Source organism: Aphelocoma coerulescens, chromosome 3 (assembly GCF_041296385.1).
Source record: "Aphelocoma coerulescens isolate FSJ_1873_10779 chromosome 3, UR_Acoe_1.0, whole genome shotgun sequence".
Classification (NCBI taxonomy): domain Eukaryota; kingdom Metazoa; phylum Chordata; class Aves; order Passeriformes; family Corvidae; genus Aphelocoma; species Aphelocoma coerulescens.
Window position 1 is genome coordinate 72,732,412 of NC_091016.1, and position 22,934 is coordinate 72,755,345.

At 37.9% G+C, this 22,934-nt stretch overlaps 1 protein-coding gene across 3 annotated transcripts in view; it reads right to left on the reverse strand.

Moving 5' to 3' along the window:
* The window catches only part of NKAIN2 (sodium/potassium transporting ATPase interacting 2), a 531,845-nt gene that overhangs the window by 393,930 nt on the left and 114,981 nt on the right, over window positions 1-22,934 (reverse strand). The window lies entirely within an intron of this gene.

A 22,934-nucleotide genomic window follows, 5' to 3' on the forward strand; every position in this document is an offset into this window, starting at 1 on the left:
CCTTGCATCTTGTACTTCATACTGGTTGATTTAAGTCTTCATAAAAATAACAGAAAACTTGAGGTAGTGTCAACATGGCAAAAGTATCTAGTCTTTTTCCTCAAGGACAAAATGTGAAAATATGAAGTAATTAACTGATTACTGATGCTAAATGAAAGTGCAGCAGAGTTAAATCTGAAGGAAGTGGGCACTGCATTGCCACCCCAGTGAAGCATGGAAATGCAGTGCTTTGCTTATTACAAGCACAAGATGTGTCCCAAAACCTCCAGCCTCTCCTTAAGATGGCAGACATGCCAGTGTACAGACTGATCACAGCAGTGAATGTGGATAAATGGGGATAACAGCTCTTTTTTCCTAAACCAAGTAGCGACAGGGCACACAAACAATTCCAACTCCACTAAAATATTAATGCCAACCTCATTTAAAAACACCATTGTACCCATTAAAATTGAAGGAAGTTTTCAGCAGAAAAAAGAACTGACAGGATCTAGCATTTTATTATAGGTATAAAGACATAACAGGAATAGGAACAAAGAAGTTTCTGCTTTATTTCAAGGTTTTCATTTAAAAATAAATAAAAATTCTTAGAAAGCCCATAAGATAATGTCCCACTGGTAAAGCTAATATAGTCTCGAGGAATTCAGGGGCAATTCCTTCTAGGCCTCACAGAGATTAAGGTATACAAGATGCAATAGACAATGGAACCTTGTAAGACCTCTAAGGTCAAACACATAAGAGAGAAGCTTCTCCTGAAGTGCTTAAGGTACACTCTATACCATTATAGGAAGATGACTTTAGCTGATAGCGTTAAAAATTGCGTTTTTAAAGCAACAGACATTCCCAGCTAGATCTCTATCGAAATAATTCCCTATGGCTGTCTTTAAGTTAGGATAGCAGCACTTGGTCCATAACACACAGAAATCATTAAAAAGCACCGTACAGACCATATTTGCTATTGTATGCATGTGTCAACATCAGCAGGATGTTGACTACCCCTTTCAGCACATACATTTTTCATTGATACCCTCTCCATATCAGCTGGGATTGATTTCTCCCACAGCACTGACAACCATTCACTTACATGTCCACAGAAAATCCTAACTGCAAACCAACACATTTGTGTGGGTTTTTTTCTAAATCTCTATATGCTTTGTGTGATGTAAAAATAATTACATTTATACCCATTTAAAGTGCAGACAGAACACTGTGTCTAATTGAGCACCTGCATGCACACACATTTCTTGTTGGCAATCTGAATGTTTGTTAAAAGGTAGCATCGTTACTTTTAGCACTATTGTTACTCTATCATCATACACAGGTCTTACTGATTCAGCACACCGCTTTGCTTATTTAATCTTTGTACTTCAAGCTTCTTAATTCATACGTTTATAAAATTACTACAAGGTTGCTGAGATATTCCTATTCAGAAGCCATTTGTTTTCCAAGAGATGCATTTCTTCCTATAAGACCCCTGAAAAACTAATTCCACAGCAATGCACAGTCTTACAAATTTTAATCCAAGTCATCTACTGCAGTAGATATACTGTACAATTTGTCTTTTGACATATTTTAAACATAACAATTCTAGGTTTACTTCCTTTTGGCATTTCACAAATTATAACTCTGAAACATGGGGGGAAAAAAAATGAAAAATCCAAAGAAAAAAAAAGAAACAAGAAAGCAAGCTTCCTAAAAAGTGACTCATGGACAGAAAATGTATAGATTTTTCAATTCAGAGCCAGCATAAAAAAAAATTCCCCACGGTAATGCGATTGCAAATGCTAATTGCATTCCAGTAAATTGCTTTACATTCATCAAACAACAATCAATGGGAGACATTGCTATCTTCTTTTATTGTAGTGATGCTGTTCTCAGCTATACAGATAAGGTATTGTCAGATAGTTATAATCTTTCCCCTTGCTATTTTTGGGGGCTTAAAATTTCAGAATAAAAATTTACACTGAAATTTAGCAATTCAGCCCAAGAGTCTTTAATTGAAAAATGTGCTAGCATATATCTTGAAGAGATAAAGGAACACTAAGACAAATATTCAAATTCAAATACATAAACTAATTCAAATCTATAATTAGAAAAGCATAAGTTATTCCAGTCTCTAAATTGCAGAGGTACTGCTCATCCAAAGCTCCTTTGAAAATAGTAGCCTTCTATTCTAAACATGCTTTTCTTTGTTTTACTTGAAGAGCAAGGTCAGAAAGTAAGCACATGTGATTTGGAGGTTACATTTGGAGCTACTGACCATGTCAGGTCATTAAGGTTTGTCCCAAATTAGCAGTCCTGTGTCTACATGTATGGTGCTCGTGTCTATAACTTTTAAAAATTTGTGTATACATTTAAACACACATGTACATGCACACAGAAATGTATGTATATGCATATAAAATAGAATTGCCAACTCTGTTTTTATTTCTGAATTTTGCCTCGATTTCAAGGGTCTCTGTTGCCATTATTTCATTCCCCAAATATCAAAATATCTTGTGCTCCATTGTCTCCCAAGACAGAAAAGTGGACATGATTCACCAGAATCATCATTCTTACATTTTCAAGTAAGAAAAATATTAACAGTGGGACAGCACAATCCATATAAATCTTGGCTATGTGAATGAGCTTAAAGCAGTAGATGATCATCATATTTTTTTTTTTAAAGAGGAAATAGAGAGAGTTAAGAGGAATATAAAATGAGCGCACAAATACTCCCAGCTATTTCTTCATACTTTTACTAAAATAAGTCCCCATAGCTAGTGAGATATTCAGAAAAGATAATAACCAAAAGGAATATCTTTTTAGTACTTGAAGTACAAGTTCTACACAGAGAGCATTGTACAGACAGGGCACATGATGCATGAATAGGAAGACTGGAGAGTGAGTATCTGCAAACACTGAAAAAAATATTACTATGAATGCGTCAGAGTGGTGAACATAGAGGAAAGATTTAATTTGCAGGATTTTCTTTTTTTGCTGTTTCTTGGATCTCTTTGCCTCCTGCTATAGAGAGCACTCTACCTTGCAAAATGCTGCTTTGGAGATGCAAGAGCACAGAGATTCTCTTCAGCTGTAGTGTCTTCTGAAGTTGAGCTAATGGCTCTACATCATGGAAACCTTCCGTGACTGGTTTTCACCTGCCTTTTTGTCCCCACTCTACTCCTTATACCCTTATACCTCAACAGATTTTGTTGTTTACTGAGACTTGCTTTGATCTATTATTTTTTAATAAAGTGCTTGAATTCTATGTATCCATCTACCCTCAAAATTTGCCACATTTCCTCGGGCGAATTTCTGCTGCTTTTCCTTTGGGAACTGCGCAGCCCGCTGGGTAGGACAGCTCAGACAAGACTGGGAAGAGAAATTTCTTTCCTATGTTGGCAGCCAGTCATTCAATCAGCTGAGCAATGTGTGAACTAGTGTCAGATCAGTGTCTCAGAAACCCTTCAATGAAAAGGGGTATTACACGAAGCTTATGTTCCTCAGGAATGAGTCTCAAAACTCAGAGACGCTCTTCCAAATGCTATTTATGCTCATCAGATTAAAACACAGCAGCTCAAGGGACACAACAGCAACAGTAGGTCAAGGAAGCCTACAGAAGGAATATAGGCTGGTGCCTCAAATTCCGAGATGCTTCAGAAGACCAAGGAGTTGTACTGAAGACAGCAGCACTTACAGTTAGGGACATGTACAGTAGTAGCAAAGAAAGGGTAAAAGAATAAAGAAAGGTAGAGGGAACAAGTAAAGGCAAGCCCCCAAAACACAGCTTCTTAAAATTCAGAATTTCGTAGGATCACAGAATGGTTTGCATTGAAACAAAACTTTAAAGATCATCTAGTAATTATATAGAACAGAAAAACTGAAAAAAGTTAGTGAGCTGAATTGCACTCAGTATAGCCAAAGATAAGTTCCAGAGCAAACAAGGGGAAGTCCACAAGGTGTAAGACTGAGGCAGTGGGAGACAGAAGCTTCACCTGCCCCTTAAGTAGTTTTGAATTGTTATATTGAATCAGTTTTAGTGGCTAACATCCACTCTGGGAGAGATTTGTTGGTTTTGCCTGCATAAGCAAAATGGTAAGTTAAAAGTCCTGATTTAACAAAACCTTTAGAGAACATCATTAAAATACCACCTTTAAAAACGTAGCTTCTTTCTAATGATTTCTTTTAAAACTTGGGTAGTTTTGGATGGTGAAAATTTACTATTTGCACTTATCTATAGTCAGTTTGTGGAAATTGAATGTAGAACTGATAAAAAACTCGCAGTAATGGGCAAATCTTGTAAGACACACTGTCTGTATTAGTTCCTGCAGTAAACAATTTTGTTTCCATAAAAATTAATTTTCTTCAGAGTTTATAGTTCAATGTTTTAAAACGGAAGTTTCTGCTGTTGGCTGTCAATTAGATTTCTGCTTTGAATTTCATGACATTTAAAACATTTATAATTTGGTTTCTATCAGCACAGACAGTGATTTTTGTCAGTATGCTTCCATACAACTGGTGTTTCCAGTAAAATTAGTTATAAAATACAATATATTCACATTTTTCATCTTACCAGATTTTCAAATTTTATATAAAACCATAGGAAGTCCTTTCCTCACAATGGAAAAGAACATTCCAGCTTTTGGTCCTGAGGCACTACATACTTATAAGATCAATTATGTGTGTTGGCATAAATAAGTTCCAGGTCTAAATGAACGAGCTAAAATGAGAACTAATATAGTAACTTTTAAAGCCCATTCAGTACATGAAATTAGTTAGCTCCCCCACTTTTACTGCCTCTAATGGGGACTATGGCTGATAATTTGTTGTATTTAGATTACCTAACATCTAAAAGAAAGAAAATAGTAATAACAATACTTCGACACCAATTCTCCAACACCATTTATAAGATGACCAGCATTAAAAATTTAGTTTTAAAATAAGGTGCTGCAAAGCTACAGTCTAATATACCCTCTAATGCACATTTTTCTATAGAAATTTTCATCTTATCAGCTGAGAATTAGCTGTTTATTAACTACATGTTTGCACCATAAAACTTCACTTTAATTAAGAAAATACCCTGACTTCCCCCAAAAGTTTACTCACTTATTTCTAAACGAGTGCTTTTGCACCTCAGCATTCATGTTATTAAAACAAATGCACAATTCCCAAAATACAGGCTGAAAACTACTTTCTCTTCATAACCTCAAAGAAATAGTCTGGAACTCAAAATACTCAAAACAAACAAAAGGATTTGTGTAATATTAGTACTGATCCAAGATTTGAAATTACTGCATGCGGAGCATACTACCCTTTTTCTCTTGCAAAATATTTAAGAGTATTCTGTACTTCAAGCGTACAAATGTTCTCACCAAGGTCAACAGCATTCTAAAAATACCAATAGTTACAGGTTGCAGTACTTAAACCTCATGGAAAACCCCTGCTGTCCACTGCAGGTCATTCTTTTCCTATTATGACACCACAGGGACCCATCTAGAAAAGCGTGGTGCACTGTTTGAGTTGCAAAGCTCTCTTCCTGCACTAGATATCTAGGCTTAAAACTCCCACAGAATCCACTACTGCATTTTCCAGATCATTATTTACATATTTTGTTCTTGTTGATGGGGAGAGAGCAGAACAGTTATTAAAGTATAGATGCAAAGTAGGCTCTTGTAATGAATATACCACAGAAATTCATTTTCATAGAACTGATTCAGTATGTCTCAGCATTGAGATGATCTCCATTTTACACTGCTTTTCCCAAAGGCTTCTACACACCTTCTAGGCAGTACAAAAAGGACCAGTTTCAGAACCACATGGCACAAATGTGTAGCATCCCTCTGTTATTCAACAAGAACTCCCTGCTTACCAAGAGCCATGTCTGAGTGGGAGACCATAAGTGCATGTGGACTTAAGAGGGAGAAGGTGTTCTTTCATGTTTATCTTCTCTCTAGAGGTCCTTTATGCAGCTTGCAACTCTGCAGGGAGAAATCTCATGAGCACTCCTCATTTACTTTATCAGCAGACACAAATGAACCAGCACAACTATTTTAAACTGAAGAGCTCCAAGGGTGGTAAAAGTTAGGCACTCAGCATCAACCAGCAGTTCAGGGGTATTGTCTCCAGTGAACACAGCTGAATTTGGAAGACTGCACCTGTCCCTGTATTAATTTCTAAGCTTCTTTAGAGATGAAATGTTGCAAATCCAAGTAATTTAAAAATTAGCTTTAACTGCTACAGAGCGTGGCCCTGGCCATCCCTCACCATCACCCACATGAAAGGCTGGGACAGAGAAGAATCATTTAAGAAAAGGCCTGGAAAACTGGATAGGCATTGGTAGCCTAGGTTCTGGCATATTGCCATTGAAGAGACTACCCCAAAGCAAATACAATAATTAAAAATCCTTGTAGCATAGACCTAAAGGTGGGAAGAAGGAACCAGAGTGTCACAGTGATCACCAGCATGAGCAATACCAGAGCTGTTGTCATACATTTTCATGTTTCAAGGTTGCAATTTGACTACACAGCATGTGCTCACACAGGGGTGCGGGGCTGGCAGACATCTCCCTGCCACTGCCACCAGCTGCTGCCAGAACAAGGACCCATTCTAAGAAAGCTGCCAAAAGGGCACAGGTTCCTGGAATTTTCTCTCAAAGTGGCATGCACGTCTTCAATCTTTTGCACAAGCCCACAAAACTATCTAGATATAAACATACTGCATATGCCAAGGCTGATTATTACTTCTGCTATGTCTTTCTTAATGTTTTCTGGGATTTATGCGAAATCCAGGTGGAAAATAGCTGTTCACTTAATCCACCTATGCTCCTTACACATGCAAACTATATACTCCTAATTTTATTCCATATGTTACAGGACTGTGGTAGGTTTACCCCAGCTGGATGCCAGGTGAACACCAAAGCTGCTTATCACTGCCCTCCTCAGCTGGACAAGGGAGAGGAAAGTAAAAAGAAAGGTTCATGGGGCAAGATAAGAACAGGGAAAGATCACTCAGCAGTTACCATCATGGGCAAAACAGACTCAGCTAGGGGAAATTAATTTATTACCAAGCAAACCTGAGCAGGAAAATGAAAAATAAAAACGAAATCATAAAACACCTTGCCTCCACCCCTTCTTTCTTCCTAGGCTCAACCTCACTGCTGATTCAATACCTCCTCCCCACCAGCCAAGCAGGGGGATGGGAATGGGGGCTGCAGTCAGTTTATCACGTGTTGTCTCTGCTGCTCCTTCCTCCTCAGTGGGAGGACTCCTCACATGCTTCTCTCACTCCAGCACGGGGTCCCTAATAGATGAGCTAGTCCTCCACCAGCTTTCTTCAGTGTGAGTCATTTCCACAGGCTGCAGTTTGTCACAAACTGCTCCAGTGTAGGTTCTTCTTGGGGTCACAAGTCCTGCCAGCAAACCTGCTCCAGTGTGGAGTCCTCTCTCCATGGGCCCACAGATCCTGGCCCGTGGACTTCTACTGGGTCACAGCCTTCTTTGAGCATCCACTTGATCTGGGGTGGGGTCCTCCATGGGCTGCAGGTGGATCTCTACTCCCCCATGGACCTCCATGGGCTGCAGGGGAACAGGTGACTCACCATGGTCTGCACCACAGGCAGCAGGGCAATCCCTGCTCTGGTGTCTGGAGCACCTCCTCTCCCTCCTTCTTCCCTGACCCTGAAGAACTCTAGCTGTTGCTGAGTCTTGACCAGCAGTGGGTCCACCTTGGAGCTTGGTATTGTCTCTGTCAATCACAGGAGAAGCTTCTGGCAGCTTCTCACAGAATCCAACCCTGTAGCCCTCCCACTACTAAAACCTTGCCACACAAACCCAACACAAGGAAATTTGCTGGCTTTTAATTTTGAAGTAATTCTTCCATCTGCTATTAACAAATATTTTCAGTAACCAGTACTACCACTGTGCTCCTTGGTTCATATCTTAACCAGAGCCTTGGTAGTACTCACATGTTCTCCCTTCAACACATGTTCATTACACATTGCTTATCTCAGGAAATTGCTCATCTGGTCTTCTATAATTTGATGGCAAATAGTTTAAGAACATGTGCTAATTTCTTCCCCCCACCTCCCAGTTCCACTGAACAACTGCACTGGCTGTCTCAATACCCGATAAAAAAATATTCCAAAATCTGCCTCCTGGCCACCACTCCCCAGACTATCATTCCCAAAAGCAACACTGAGAGGATTCTCCGATCTAGGCAAAACACACTGACAGTCACAACCCAGTCCCCTAGATAGAAAAAAGCCTCAGCGTAAGAACTAGAAGGGATATTGACTTTTCCAGCAGCAAAGCCACAAACTGTGCAGGGTCAGGGAAAGGCAGACTTCATCTTTCAGGTGGTCCCTGCAGAACAAGGCTGATGTAAGAGATTGGAATAGTTGGCACTGCTGACTAAACAGGTCTGTTGTTTTCTGGCCATGCTGAGTGGATGGAGGCCAGAGCTCTTCATACTCCACTTTTAATGAATAGTAAATTTAAAATGATTTATAAATTAATGTGCTTCCTCCCTCCTCCTCTCACACCGTAAATAATTGCAGCTTTCGATTTATCTGTGTGAGAGAAGAATTAAAGCTGGAGAGAATTGATGCTAGAGGAAAATAAGCTAAGTGGATGATGATAAAAGCAAAAAGGGGAGAATATAACATCAGCTCTGTTGATTAGCATAAGAAAGGCAAGCCTCTAAAGAATAATTCTTCATACAGTGAGAGGATGTCACCTGGGGGAAGGTGGGTGCTGAGGTGTACAAACACAGCAGTGATGTGCCTGTGCTATGTTCCTCCATCTCCCAGACGTGGTTCCCCAGCACCACTGACAGCCCCTCACTTTGACTGGTGCTGTTGGCTTTCAGACACAGGGCAGCCGGGAAGTTCAGTAGAAGCAGGGGCCTGATAAGGAAATCAGGTGCTGTAAATGAGCTCAGAAACCCCATGCCCATAAAGTGCCTGGTGCCTCATCTGCTGCACTTGCTCAAGACACCCCTGGAACAAGGAGCCAGCATTTAATAATATAATCTACTTTTGGAGAAAGGAGAGCATATAGATTATACTTCTCTTCAGACTCACTAATTGTCTAACTCAATATGAAAATGAAGCAATATACACCATATTGTATGTATGTGTGCATGCATAAATAAATGCCAAGAAACACATCATTATTCTCTGTGCTAAAATTCTAAGTTTTGCAATTATAATTACAATAACCAAGTCAAGCAGAATCTCTTAAAGAAACCCCAAGATTGTTGGTCAATGAGATTAACCTGTATACTGTTACTTCTGAAGTCAAATTTTACAAATAGCTTGTCAATACTTTAATAATAACCAAATTATTATAACATTACACTGCTTTTAGAGAATGAATACTAAAATAGTCACAGAATGGGTCATGTTGGAAGGAACCACAGTGGGTCATTTGGCCCAATCTCCCTGCCCAGGCAGGGTCATTCTAGAGCTCATTGAACAGGATTGTGTTCAGGCAGTTCCTGAATATCTCCAGTTGTGGAGACAGAGACTCCACAACCTCTTAGGGCAAGCTCTTCCAGGGCTGAGTAGGGGGGCAGGATCACTTCCCTCAACCTGCTGGGAATGCTCTTCCAGTGCACCTCAGGATACCGTTGACCTTCTTGGCCACAAGGGCACACTGCTGGCTCATGGACAGCTTGTTGTCACAGGACCCCCAAGTCCTTCTCTCCAGAGTTGCTTTCCAGGAGGTCAGCTCCAGCCTGTACTGGTGCCTGGGATTATTCATCCTAAGGTGTAGGACCCCACATTTGCCTTTACTGAACTTCAAACAGTTCCTCTCTGCTCATCTGTCCAACCTGTCAAGATCCTTCTGAAGGCCTGCACAGCCCTCTGGGGGATTGGTGACTCCTCCCAGCTTTGTGACAATAGTAATTAAAACAAAAACAAACCTCACAGTTTGAAACCTAATATGCCCTGGTGTTTCCATCTTTGTGATAAAATTATATGAAGGAGAGGGGCTGGCCGGTACATAAGATGTCAATTGAAGGTATAACAGATTTAAATATGTAAAAAGGCTGCATCAATCAGGAGAATTAACTGCTCTCTCAATCCACTGCAGACAAGTAGCAAGGAGGCCTTCAAATGCTGTGAAGAAGTTTTAAGTTGCCTGGATGTATGGTCATACTCATATGTGTATAGATATATGTGTGTATGTCCTACTGACAAACACACAGAAGTACCATAACAGATTGCCTGGAAATGTTATATGGGCTCTGACATCAGAGGCTTTCAAGATCCTACAAGTGAGACGGATGAAGATATGATGATTTCCAGGGACAGAATGATTGACTAGATGAGCATCAATCACCCTTTTTCTATGATTTACACATCTAAAGAAGATTTTTTCCATTTGTATGCTACATCTTTTCTATTTGCAGTGATGCAACAGATGACAAAGGAAACAACAAAGAATAAAGACCTAGTACAAAGCACAAAGGGATCACACAAAGGGGAACATTTGCAACTCTCTACTCATTGCATCTATCAATGAGCAGAAACAGTTAATGGCATAAAACTTTCGCTTCCATGACAAGGGAAGCCCTAGCTTTCTAGAAGGAGCACAAGTGTGTTAGGAGGCAGGCTCTCAGCTAACCTCTGTGCATAAAGAAAAGAAGGGTTGGGAGAAGGGAAAGAAGGAGTAGGGAAGAATCAACACAACAGTAATTCATAATATTATCGTAAGCAAATGGGAAACTTAATATGGAAATTACTTAATGTCACTTGGATAATACATGATCAAGTGAGAGGCTGCTGCTTCCAAGCAAGCACATGAATGATTAAAGCCCTAGAAGCACATTCACACAAAAACTCTTTTATACAGTTAACATGAAGAAAAAGTACATGGAGAAAAATTCTGTGTAAAACCTTTAATTCCCATCTCCAAACTGACAGCATTACTTTAAATGGGAATATAGTTTTTGGTAGTTTAAGGATCACATAATCAACAGGAAGGAAAACAGCACAAAAAACTACCATGACTTTATCACTTGGCTATGACTAGTGATTAATTGAAAAGGGTTCCCAGTAGATTAGCACTAAAACCTGAAATATCTCAGGCAATGCCAAGACCTTGTCCACGATTCTCCTTTTTTTTTTTTTTTTGTAAGACTGCTACATTCCTCACTTTCCTAATAAAAAGAGTTTCTTCAGTGTACTGTCAGCAGAGACTCTCCACCATGAAAAAAAACATGCCAGAAGATTTTCTTTTTTCTTTTAGTGGGGTTTGAAACTGATATAAAAGAAAACAAAACAAAAAACCCCAAACAATAAACAAACCACTTTTAAATGAGTGAAAACACACTACGCTAGAGAATCGGAAGGCAATAAACTTTAGCTCCTGTTGCAATTACCACTGCAAACAATACACATAAAACCTGTCTATTCCATGAAACAAAGTACCAAAATGCACCTTGAAACATTATTGCTAAATAGAGCCTTAATAAGAATTTTGTCCAAAGAATTTTTTTTGGTTCAAACAGAATCACTAGAGCTGTTACCATACATTACAGATTTAGACTTCTCTGTTTTAATAAAGAGACCCATGGTTATAACTGTGTGATTCTCTAGCAGAGAAAAGCCTATTAATCAAAATGCTGTTTTGATGGGCTGTGCAAACAAATAGCAGTGAAGTTATGCTTAGTATGGCTATGGTGCATGAAAACCTGCTCCCAGAACAGCTGGAATAAAGAATTATTCATTTACCGTTTCTAATCACATTCAGCATCTAGAATGAAAATCTGATGTTTGTTAATTGCTTTGAGTATGTTATTTCATTTTTCAAAACCCTATAACACCACATTGACATTATTGGCACCGTTTCACATCTATAGCATTCATTCTTTCAAAATAAAATTTTTATTACCCCTTGCTTTGTACAGGAAAAACCTACCTTAGAAAAAGGATACAAGAATGACTTCAAAATATGCTCAGTAACAAGTTTTCATCTTTTCTGAAATGTAAAAAGGCAAACCCTATGGGTAAAAATCACCCTATTTCTCATGCATAAAACCTAACAGGCAAGAAAAGCAGTGTGAGTCCGCTATGCAGGAAGAGAGGATTAGTCTCTCAGGGCTCCTGCAGATCAACAACATTTAAAATGATTTGGGTGTAAACTCAGGTCTGGATCACCAGATCTCAACAGGGATGTTGCAAGGAGAAATTCATCTCAGATGAGGTCTCAGTTGAAAATGTGAGAAATTACTCTAATTACTTTAAGAGGCGACTAGCAGGAGCCCGAGCCCAGGTGGAAATAGCAGGGGAATTCACTTTTGTTAACCAAGCAGCCAAGTTCAACACCTCCAAAGGAAAAAATTGATTTATATATTCTTTCAAGAATACAAATATTATGCATGTACACCAAGCTCTGTTTATTTTAACATCTATGGACAACAGCTGCAGAAACGAGACCTGATCTCCCTCACAGGAAGTTATGCACTTGTGTTTTCAACTTTAAGTACAGAATTGTTTTGGTTCTGCTCTCCTTGACAGAAATTATTGCAGCAACTATTGGTCATACGCACATCATGATTTCTTCTTAAGTGTACTTTGGATAAATACTCTTGCCTTAAATTAATCTGAACAGGGTAATTTTTATACATTGTAGTTCCATTACTCAAGAACTAAGCTCTCCTCTTATTAAAATCATGTTTTGGCCTTATTTTTCCCTAACACTTTCAGAAATGCAGAAGTAAACTTCATAACAACCTAATTCCTAGGTAACTGTTAAGGTCTAAGAAAAATTTTAAAGGATGTACAACATGTAGCACCTTCTGACCATTTAAGTAAGGCAGGAAACTGTCATTAGGGACTGATTTTTACAGCACTTTACTTTCTTAATTCCTTGTGACCAACTTCTTTAGACATACTGGTGAATGATCACCAGTAACGTGCAGACTTGGCTACTCCAAAATGTAACAATGAAGTACAAAAAGTAAGGACACTGCAGAGCTTTTAACCAGCACTCCTCCTTGCCCTCCTGCTTCTAAAGTCCTTAACAAAATACATGTTCCTTTGTCTGTGCATTTATGACCTCTTACTTCCCACTTGTCCGCTAAGCATCGTCATTTCTCCTGTGACTTTTTCTTAGAATGAGCTAACCATTCTGTATCAGCTTGGACTGATTTGGAAATAATCACTATTGCTTAAATCATGATGAAATTACAGCTACAAATCTTGTCCCACCATGTCATTTTAACATCTACTACAAAGTTAGCCAGGGCTTGTCTACCTGACAAAATGTTGTATCAGCAAAGTGTGAATTTCAGGTTCTATACTTACATATGTTCACATATCCTTTTGTGGGCACTTGCACTTTATGATTTTTTATGTGGTTTGAAAAGAGATTTAGTATGTAAACCCGGAAGTAGAGGTATGTAGGTGTGTAATAATGCTTAATTCCATTACTGAGCTGGTTTCTTAAGTCATATACATAGTACCAGGGTTAGTAAAAGGTTTAAAGTTTTTTTTTTTTTCTTTACAAGTACTCTCTACTTTGGATTTTGTTTCCCAGACATATCAACCTACACGGAAACACAAAGCACTACAAAACACTACAAAAACATGGCACATTTTCTTCCATCATGCAATGCCTATCTTGTTACTATCTTATCTGATGCCTGAACTTTTTCCCATCTCCTAAAACTCGTACTTTCTACATACCTACATGTTTTTTACAAAATGTTAAAAGCTTTTCTTCACTAAGCAAAATGTTTTATCTAATTATTGTGTTTTTCACTAGATTTCCTCAGTTTCCTGCCAATATGCTGTGGACCATGGCTCTCCAGTGTCTCTTCACAGTCCACACTTGGGTAAAGCATTTTACAATTACCATCACTAAAAGGGAGATAAGAATCAGATTCTGTGTTCATAGAAGAATCTGTTTTGTCAATGAAAGCATTTCTCCAATAGATTACTATCTTCCATTTCTAAGAAACAAACTTGAAAAGAAAGAAAGCCACTGAAGATGGTTGTACTTCCATTTTTTTCTTAATATACCATGTGTTGTGGGGTATGATATTATCTGAAACAGATCTGAATATTATTCATATCAAAATTATGCTCTTTTTTGCATTTTTAATATTAAAAGGCTCTCTCGACAATTCACAGTTCATCACACATTGAATACCACATCTAATCTTCTGGCTTAGAAATGTATTCATCATGCAACAGTGGACAGATATTGCTTAAGGATTGTTCATAACACATTTTTAAGGTATCCTTTGGAGCAACTAATTAAAAATATAAAAGGACCAAACTAAAATAAAAACAGCAGGCACATCCATATATCCGGTTTTTAACATTTGATCTGTTTTTCCTACAGAAATTCTTGCTGTAGCATCTACAGAAAAATTCTACTTCATTTTAAAGACAAATGATCAATATGTGGTCACAACCCCCTCTGGAAGTGGAGAACACTCTCCCTAAACAAAGCACTTTTTTGGGCTTGGTTCCTTAAACTTATCCCAATCTAGCAAACAACCTAAGCTTGTTAATAAAGTTAAGTACCCAAGTAGTCCTGATGCAAGTGATTTCGTACCTAAAACACGAGGTGAGGGAACTGCTAGGTGTATAAAGCAGCATCCGTAAGTGCCTTAGTGGACTGTGTCCAGGCAGCTTATCTCCTGCACAGCTTGAAGAGTCTGCATCCTGTTTGAAAACCTTCCTTTTACACATTTACTTGCTGAAGATTATCAGCTGTATTATTCAATTATGAAATATTTGAAACACTTGGGGGGGAAAAAAGCAAACAAAAAACCATAGCATAATATTACCCGGAGACACCAAGCTATTCCTGTTTATCAGAGCTTGCCTCCTTTTGGAAAGCATGTGACACATATTAAAATTCTCTGCAAAGCCTTTGCCATAATAATCTTGCAGAAACAACCATCAATTCCTCAAACTAATGCATTTCTCCCCTCAGAGATCCCTTACACAAATACTGTGCTTTTACATATCGTCTCTAGGCAGCAGTGAAGCACTTCTGCCCTATTAATCACTATTTGTTTAAATTATTTTGAATTAAAAAAAAACAAACAAACAACCAAATCATGCTAAATATTCTTTTCTTTGTGGCAGCGTATATCTAGTACTCACAATTTTACATCTCAACAGTAGATGCACGCAAGTTTAGTCAGACTCTGGAGCAGTGGATATAAAACACCATTTTAAAATCATGAGTAAAATCATGTCACCAAGTCCCATAAACCCTTTAATACCTTGGCAACCATAGTCAGTTCAGAGTAACTCAAGAAAAAATTCCTGTCCTGGTGGCCCATGGTCTGAAGGGAACTATAAATACTAAGATAATCAAATTGTTAAACAATTGAATTTGTCTTTAAAGAGGCTGACCATATGAAACATATTGATCTTCTAGAAATATATTTTAGCCAAATTCTTATTTCACCAGGTTATATTCTGAGCCTTTATAAAAGGTACTCCAGGAAAGTATAAATTAATGTATCTTCTGCAGCCTTCAGTAAAGCTCTTCAGAGTTATTCCAGATAACAACTGGGTCTTAAAATCCTTTTCCTTTGAACAAGATTTTTAACAAGATTTATCTAATTCAGCTGTAGTCTTTTATATGAGCAAAAGAGTCCCATCAACATTTACTTTCTAGGTTTCATTTTATGAGAAACTCACACGTTATATAAAATTTATACAAGCAAGTTCAGTAAATTACATCCCCGCATTTGACACTGAAACGCTCGGACTCGAGTACTTGAAACCTCCAAATCTATTCCTTGAAAATACATCTTTCCACAGCAGTCTTAGTGAGCTTAATAGCCTTTTGTCAGTCTAGAGTATTCATATACTTTGTGTTACTAGCAACCTTTACCCAGGCAGATATTACAAAAACAACAGCAATAGTTAAAATCCTCTGTGGTACATTACCTCCATTGCAATGTATGGGAGACAGCACAGTGAAGTGGTACGTACACATCAACATCATCAAACAATTCCAGCCCTACTGAAGTAAGTGTGATCCTAATGGAAAGGATTTTATATGGATTTTTCCTTTTAAAGGAACTGTGCTGAAATTCAGACTGAATGAACTACACTGGGGTCCAGGACTGTTGTAGCAGCTTTATGTTGCTCAGAGAAAAAGGCATAGTGACAGTAGTTACAAATCCATTAGTAAATTATAGAAGTTAAAACCACAGCCATACAACCAGACAAGAGGAAAAAAAGCCAAAAATGCAAGGAAGTGCAGGAGAACTTTTCATAAATCAGATGTTCAATAACATATTCATGACTAATACATGTTCTGTGCTGTAGAGTGTTGGTTTTTTTCATTTGGTTGGTTTCTTTTATTTTCTTTTTTTTGGTTGTGGTTTTTTTTTTTTTTTTTTTTAATGTATATCATTAAAAAAGCATTAAATTGAATGGAGCTGTGCCAGTTTATACTAGCTGCATATATTTGGCTGCCGAATATCAAGACAGAAATAACAGAAGAGCACCAGATCAGACATTCCTTCCTCCAAGATGCACCAATTCCAACACGTGAGGCCACGACCAGTTAGACACATGATCTCTGAACCTGAGCTCATTTCTGAATTATTATCAGGCTGATGATGGCTTGTGGTGCAAAGAACAATCCTGATCAGCATAGCCAATGCTGAATGCATCCATTTTTAAGAAAGATGAATCTACATGTTTTTCCAGGTTATACATCTGCCTCTCTACTTTCTATCTTCCCATTTACCCAGAAAATACAAACTTCTCTCTATGACATATTTGTGGGTGAGCTCAGAGCAGCTCAACAAAAAGTACTAGTTAAGATGCTGACTGCGTGTTAGATATTGTATATACAACTATAATTGGGAACACATTGATTCATCTGCATAAAATGTCATCTACCAATTATTTAACTTAGGGCAGCTAGAAATTGATTTGATTATAGAGAAATACGTAGAAAGACATTTTCTTCTTGGCTTTATTTCTTTCTCATCTTGTTTTCCTCTTGCCACAAAAAAATTTGAAGCCTGTTAACCCTTTCCTTCACAACAGATTCCTCTCCCTTTTAAAAAGCAAGCAGGTTCTTCCCCAGTGGAATTTTACTGTATTTCAGAATGGGTAATGGCAATAATACAGTGCTTAAGCCATTCACAGAACATTATTTGTAGTCAGCCAGCCAGGTTCCCAAGATCTAAAGATGACTCCTTTTCTAGCTTTTCTAGCACTAAGAATTTCCTCAGACACAGTCTCAGAAGGATGACTGTTGTGTTCTGAGTAACCTTCATTGTTCGAGGCTTTTAGGCGCGAACAAATTGGCACCTTGGAGCTGATTTCCTCAGTTGTTTTGTGTGTGTGTGCGTACGCTTGTGTGGTGGTAGACAAACCAGTGTTTCTGTCTGGTTGGCTTCTTAGGTCTTTTTGATGTGCCATCTGTGTCCTGATAAACTGAACTCACATGTTTTAGACACAGAAACAGCACACAAACCTGTTCAAGGAGATGAATAACACCCAGATTCAAGTGCTTCTTAATGATACAAATGGAAACGCTGTAGACAAGAGCAAAGCCTCATAACAGAGCAATGTTCTGAAACCAAGCTCAAAACCAAACAACACACCAACAAAAACAACACAATTACCACATCAGTGGCCAAAAGGAGTATACAGCTTGGTCATCATGTGGTACAGCCAATCCCACAGTCTTTGAAAATCCCTGTGCAAAAACAGTGGAAAACCATCTAAGAGAAGGAAATATAGCTAGGACAAAATAAAGTACTATAATGTCATGAGAAGCCACTCCAGCTTCAAGTACCAGTTCCATGCATTTTTGAGGAAGCTCTACATTTAACGTAAACATACTATATCCTGAAATGACTCACTACTGCATATTTTGACTGAAATACACTGTTTTTTTGCCAAGAAAAGGTTTTTTTATAGACTATAGGTTATGAACATAACAGATGATACAGACTTTAGATTGGATGGTATGATTTTATAGCACACTATGTTGTTATGTTCTGGCACTTCAAAAGGATTGATTTTTTTTTTCCCAAGTCTCCTGTTTAGCTGGAGGGCACGCAGATATATTTTGCAAGCAAAAGGGTTAATAGATTCAACCTTTTGAGAAATGTACTCTTCACATGCATATAATACGATGGATAGTTAACTGCATGCACATTGGTAAACAGAGGTGAAAAACAAATTAATTGGAAGGTATAGAGTTTATTGTTTGTTCTCTGTTTGATAGATGGATCTCATTATTTTCATTGGACAGAAAAAGCTGTAACAGTTTCTAGAGAAAAGAGAAGTGGCAGCTCCAGGAAACTGCTTACAGATGGACACCCAGCAGGCTAAAAATATTACTTCTGTCCACCTCATCAATAAACTGCCTCCATGCAGAATGGCAATTATTCTTTTCCTGCTCATGTTGCCCTTTGTGAAGCGTGAGGACTATTATTGATAGCAGGGTATGGAGTACAAAATATATACAGTAACTCAAACTCATTTACTATGGTAAATCCATACTGGGTAGCAATGATGCCTTTTATGCCATTATTTAAAGTGGCAGTGTGCACTTATCAATGTCCAAAAGGATTAAGTTGATTCTGTATTTTGCTACTGGCCTATTAATGATTAATGATACACAGTTATTATTTGCCTGTGTTAGACATAGCGCATTCTGAGCTGAAAGAAAAAGAGAACTCTGTATTATGTCTTTAATGGATTAAAATTTTGCAAGCAGCAGGATTTTCTGATCTTTCTTTCACCCCAACACACACAGAGGGACAGATCCTAACTCTACATAACCTGGAGAAGACAGGTACCCTCAGATAAAGGCAACAGGACTAAAGTGTGCTTTTCTGGGGTGTCGGCAGTGCTGTCACCCAGCCCTGACTGTGGGGTGGAACAAGTCTCATGCAATGCGAAAAGCGACAAGATCCTGGGAGCAAAAGCTGTTTGAGAGAGTGACCACATATATTTTCTGTATGGATTGCTGACATGCACAAATGGCTTATTATACATTTACAGTCTACCTTTTCACCCAAATACATTTTCTGAATGAACAACAAATTGAGCTTATTCTATATGAAGTGTGATCAGTGTTCCTTATAGGAATCCATATGGATCTGCTGACTACCCAGATGAACTTCATGTGAGAGAGGCTAGCAAAGTTTTCAATATTTAAATGTCAATTTCTATCTAGCACATGAACTGTAAACTGAGAAATACTAAAGGCATGTTGCTTAAATATACCATACCCATGCAAAGGAGAATAATTAAGGTCCAGAAATACTGTAAGAGCTTCAGTGTGCCTGAGGATAGGACATTTCTGACCATAAATTTGGTTAGATGGACACTTGATCTTATTCATCCTAGAAGATCTTTTCCTTTTTCAGCAAGTGAGCTATGTGACAGGAAATGTTAATTTGATCCATAACAAAACCATTGCTTCATGAAGTCCAAGGTGAACTGCCCTTCAGAAATGAAGAAAGTTAAGATAATTAGAAAAATTGGAAATTAATTCAATGCAGAGCTTAAAGCAGATATAGAGGGCTGCATCCAGAAACCACTAAAGTCTGTGGAAATACTGAATGAAGTACAGTCATGCATCAGCTTGCTGTTTCAGAGAGAATTTCCCTACAGACACAGAGTTACACCTATGTTGCTGGTGTTGCTATTACTATTGACATCTATCCCTTACAAAGATTCTTTCACCTGTGGCGTTTATAGAAATTTGTAAGTGGAATGAAATATTCTGTATTTCAGGTTATTAAAAAATGCATGAAATTACCTCTTTCTATTTCTGATCTCAGCAGCCCTGTTGCTTTGTCAGGGGTCACACTCAGTCAGGGGACCTACACCTCCACTAGATGAGTCATATTTAACTTTGTTTATCTGTGTTAGTACCTAAGAAGCCCACCTCAGCAGCTGTTTTGTATATGCACACAAACCTCCTTTACCACACTCATTGTGTAGAATAAAAAAATCTTTGGTTGTTCATTGTCACCTGACTACCACAAATGTACAGAGCCCAAAGACTGATGGCAGCTATGCTTGTGGAACAGTCAAGGTGATACCACTAAAGAGTGATCTGCTTGGAAAATAAGGACACAATAGCATACACTTGTTAATACATTCAATGTTGTCTACTTAATGACCTGGAAGTCACTGCTGTATTTCCATTTCATCCAGTAGTTTCAATGTATTAGTAGAAAGTAAAACATGAAGTTTCACTACATATATGTGCCAAAATAAAGTCTCTATGCTTTAGAACTTTCATAAAACTAACCAGCATCATGTCTTCTGAACACAATTCAAATATGACTAAAAAAAAACAAAACCTTTTAACACCTTTGACAGAAAACACTTCTGTGTTGTCCTCTTGATGACTAACATTTAAGATTCCTTCTTAAAAATAATCTCACATACTCAGAAGAGGTATGTCTCAAAAAGAGACACTGTATGCTCTCTTTTCCTAGACCCAAACAGAAATTACAATTGCACAAACATATTAATCGCTGCCATTTCCCAAATTTCTAAGAACTGGTAAATTCACAAATGCATGGCCAGTACTACAGAATTAAAAATATATTTAAAAGCTCAAAAACCAAAACCACCAAAAACCACCAAAACCCTACCAAAACCATTAAAGTGTGCACATTTCCCAGCTATTTTCCAGAACCTGTTTTGGACTCAGAGCTCTGCAGGATCTGGAAAGTAAGGCTACTGGTTTACTTATTAAAATTTTACAGTAGGTCTTCATTCAAAAGTATTTTTACTGCCCAGAATGACATTCAGTCTACAGTGAAGTGATATGTCTAATTTGTATTGAAGATACTAATTTCTAGTAAAAAACCCCTCAAAACTATAATTTTAGAGGGTTTTGTTTGTTTGTGGTTTTGGTGTGGTGTTTTTTGTTTGTCTTTGTTTCATTTTTAAGGACACAAATGCTGCCTAATAGGCATCATCTATTTTCCTTTACTGTCGTCTGGGCTATCATCAAACCAATAAGCAAAATGTGGATAATATCAGTAAAATCTACAGTTACTGGAAAATTCACTAGCTTTGTGTATTATCTAGAAGAAAAAAATTTAAGTCTCTCTCTTTTAGAGCTACTGTTACATCACTACGTCAGTCTTGTAGTAATGCACATTACCATGGTTCAGTGTTGGATTATTTTACCAAAGTACTTTTTCATCAAGATTTCACAGTCTTGCTCTAGTAGGAGAAAAACGTGAGTAGATTTTTAAGGGTTTGTTCCCTCCTTAAATGAAGCACCTCACACTGCTTTAAACTGAATATTTCTCGTGTCCATGCACTAAATGCTCTGCTAGTTTTTATGACACTACTTGTCTCACAAGTAAAATCAGGCTACTGGTCTTAGCATTCTTACTGTTCTCCACATATGGTTATCTCCTTTATGACCTAGATGAATTATTTTTGCTCCCTATCTTCCATGTGTTAATGAACATCTTTGTTTAATTTTATTCACAGTCACGGCAGCTTCTATTATTCATCCAAGCCTAGAAAGGCAAGTTATTTACCTATAAGCAGAGACTTTTCCCAGCAAGTTTACAAGCACACATATAAATTAGAGTTATTATTTTGACCATGCAATAAAGTTTCCTTAGACTTCTCTAATCACTTTTAGAATTATACTGTAATGAAAATCTATTAATCTTAGGATGCTTTACACACTACAAAAGTAGAATTTCTAAAGTAACTAACAGATCAGGGCAGGAAGGTGTGGAGAATTAGCCTTTCACTATATCTAAATAAGATAGATAATGAATGAGCAGCCAAAATATGCTTTAAAAAAAGTTATTTCCTTGTATTTATGTGATGATTCTTTGGTTTATCTGTGTCCTGGTTCTGGCCAGGACAGGGTTCATTTCTGCAGCAGCCAGGAGGGTGCATGGCTTGGACATTATTCTATCCCACCTCACATCATTGTCAGGTGCGGAGAGAAGCGGTTCCCTCTGGCTGAGTGGGCCTGGCAGAGGGAGCCATCGGGTACTGCCAGTTGTTGGAGGAATTAGCAATAATATTATTCCATATTCCTTGTGTGTATCTAGATATCTATAGAAAGGAGAGCCCTCGCTGGCTAAATGTTGCCTTCTGTTGCATTTGCAATGAGATAAACGGAACATAGGCACACACTGGATTCTCATGACAATGCCAACATGTTTTACATACTATTTACATATTGGGTGGGGAGAAACAGACAAAAAAGGAAAGTAATTTGTGTAGCAACCCTGATCTCTGTTTAGTTATTTTGAAAGTTATATTGTATCAATTCTGAGTTCTTAAAAGTGAGTTAAATGCAATATAAGAAGAGTAAGCTGAAACACTATAATCACTACCACCATAAAAGAACCACTTAGCCTCATTTTTAAGCCTCTGAATGAGACAAAAGTTACTAGATTACCATGCCTATTTTCTGTCAGTAAAGAATTACACTCTTGTGCTTGAGGTTTGCAGTAGTTATTCAGACAAGAACAAACATGTATGATAACAAAAAGTAGAAACTGATTCATTTCATCCAAACAGACACAACCCAAAGTATGAATGTCACTGCCAGTATTATTTAATCTTTCTGAAAGATTGCAATAAGCCATTAGCACTGTAGTATATTTCCATGAGCCCATATCTCTCTGCTACCAACCACCACCACGAACCAGGCCTGGCTTTCTGTTGAACAGAGAAAGCCCATGGGCCAGTGCCTTGCCATTTCATGTGTGTCCATGGAATATAGCCCTAGGCCCTAAAAGAGTATTTTCATTTTGTATGGCATGGCAAATCAAGTATGCTAATTTTTTACTCCCCTTTGTCATTTTTTAGTTAATTACAGATATAAGAAGCTTCCTGAAAGGGCATCTATAGAGAAAAAGGGAGATTAGGAGGAAAACTATATCCTACAGAGGTATTCTCAGATATCCTGAGACTGTCCATCTCAGATGCTAAAGAG